We start from the raw sequence: 2,927 nt of genomic DNA, 5'->3' as shown, positions 1-2,927 counted from the left end.
TATATATATGTACATACATACGTGCACACACACATGCATACATTAACGATAGAGGAAAATGTCTATACACTTTGCATACATGTCTATACAAACATGGAAATAATGTAAGACCACAAGTACACACATGCACAAACACACATGCAGAACCCCAGCATGTATAGAACTTCATTCATTGAATCCCTACTCAGAAGGGTCTTTACATTTTCTCTACAAAAGAATTAATAAAACGAAATGAAATGAGTAAGATAAACGCTAATCAATAGTTATTCAAATAATTTAGTTTACTGGATTATCAACAATCCAGAAACGAATTCAACGCAATAAATACTTCAAACAAACCAACGATACAAGTATATTACATGAACGAAATGCACTCACGCTATTAAATAAACGAACTTATTATCTATCAGAACAAAGACTGCATTGAACCAAATAATATTAGTATATTCGCAGTATATTTGGAAAAACACAGAAATTAAAAGTCTCCGAATCAATAACCAACCTCAGTCCCGCAAGACTCTAGATAAACACTGAACGATTAATTTAATTTGCAAAATTTCGATGAAAACTTGAAAGTAGTAAACTTAACGACTCCGACTATTATATTGGACAAACATGTACTAGGCTTTCTCGTTAGATGAACATACATCTACAACAAGGAGCCATTGCGGTTTATCATATTAAATCACAGATCTAGATGAAAACAAACATTCACTGAGATCAAAATGATACTATACAGTAAGCATCCAACCCCTGCAAACTTTGAATATTAATCTAGAAGTCAAATCAATGGTAAAATATAACGAAAAAATTAAGATACACCTAATGCTAGAGCATCTTAGTTGTATGGTAACATCACATGCAATATCCAAATTATTTTCTGATTGCTGAAAGAAATCTAACGTCTGGCGTTAATGAATGAAGAACAGATAAAAATATTTCTATAGTTTTCTCCTTCAATAAAACGGAACTAGTAACCACTAAAATCTTTTCATCCAGAAGATAACACTGAGAAGAAGTCGAAACGTTGATGGACTTCGGAAGTTTATTGTTCCAAACACAACATAGAGAGTTTATAAAGTAATATGAAAATTCTTAATAAAAAAAAAAGCTAAAACTGGTGCAAGTTCTCGTTTCAATAGGATTTTTGCGTACACACATTTAAACTCGTTTGATGTTCGGTTGCATAAAGTTATGTACTGAAAAACCGATCATCAGATAGCGAATCGATGAAGAAAATTATAAAAATATAAAACTAAAAACTTTCAGAACTTTCTTTTCCGAGATGCAATCTTATGGCAAACTATTCGGAACAAAACCTAAGCTAAAAGAACACTATTTGAAAGGAACAATAAGCAAATATATTTATATTTTGCTTACTTTACACACACACACACACACACACACACACACACACACACACACACACACACACACACACACACACACACACACACACACACACACACGCGCACACACATATGATTGAATGCTTTCGTAATGTATACCTATATATATATATATATATACACGCACATGTGTATGTGTGTGCATATGTGTATGTCTGTATAGATGGATGTGTATATGTATGCGTGTTTCTAAATATCAATGCATATATAACGTTGCATTGTAATTCTTCATTTTATTTGTTACAGCGAAGCATTGTTTTTTTCTTTTGTATTCCTCTTTGTTTACTTTCTCCAGGGTTTGAGGAAATTATTGTTCAATTAAACTGAACAGAATAATTAAAACTTAAATTACAATTCATTCAAAATTAACTACTTTATCTTTTATATAATTTTATATACATGAAGAAATCTTTTCATCACGAAGGAAAACATTTAGAGTGAAATATGCTATCCTGTTACCCAAGAAAATGAAAAGAAGAAATGGTGTGGCCAATGAATTACATACACAGACAAGGTACATGCACACATACATACATACATACATACACACATTATACATATACATATACATATATATATATACATATATACATATACCTATATACATATACACATGCATATATATATATATATATATATATATATATATTGACCCTAACTATCACCATAATATATATATATATATATATATATCCACACACATATTTAAAGACATCTATGTACCGCTCTAAATGTATACATGCATGTATACATATGCTCATACATACATATATTTACATCTCCGCAATCAAGTACGCAGTAATATTTTATACAGCAAATTTGAACAAATGTTTTAAGCAAACTTATATATTCACTCTTCACTTTTTATGTAGGAGTCAAAATAACTACATATCTGCCAGTATGTTCTTTCATCATATTTCGTATACCTGTATTATGTATAATTGCATATTTGTCTATACAGCATATATATTATGTATATCGCGTAATATTATGTATATATTTAATGTGTATAATACATAGATAGTTATGTAGGATTGTTTTTAATGCATGTGCGCGCGCGCGCGTGTAAAATTATGAGTAAGCGTGCGTGCATGTCATTCATAGATAACAGAGTAAAGGGAATGTATGTTTTATTCACCGTGTATGCACCCACACTCTCACGTGCACAGAGTTTATATATATATATATATATATATATATATATATATATATACACATACGCACACTTATATATATATATATATATATATATATATATATATATATATATATATATATATATATATATGTATGTATGTATATATGCACTTTTGTATATTCAGTTAGGTATGTACATGTTAACATGTCTGTATGGATATGTGCATATCTGTCAAGCTTGTAGAACGTAGAAAGTTAAGTAGATTTGGAATATATCACTGGGTCGTCCATTTTGGTGAATGCATATATATATATCTATCTATATTCTGGATTTTGGTATGTTTCTCTCTATATATGTATATTATATATATATATATATAT

At 29.6% G+C, this 2,927-nt stretch overlaps 1 protein-coding gene across 6 annotated transcripts in view; it reads right to left on the bottom strand.

Annotated features, from left to right (window-relative positions):
* LOC106884390 (uncharacterized) overlaps window positions 1-2,927 on the bottom strand; it is a 628,567-nt gene that overhangs the window by 48,720 nt on the left and 576,920 nt on the right. The window lies entirely within an intron of this gene.

The sequence above is a fragment of the Octopus bimaculoides genome, chromosome 5 (genome assembly GCF_001194135.2).
Source record: "Octopus bimaculoides isolate UCB-OBI-ISO-001 chromosome 5, ASM119413v2, whole genome shotgun sequence".
Lineage (NCBI taxonomy): Eukaryota > Metazoa > Mollusca > Cephalopoda > Octopoda > Octopodidae > Octopus > Octopus bimaculoides.
Note: the sequence above shows the minus strand (reverse complement) of the source record. Positions and strands in the feature narration are given on the sequence as shown.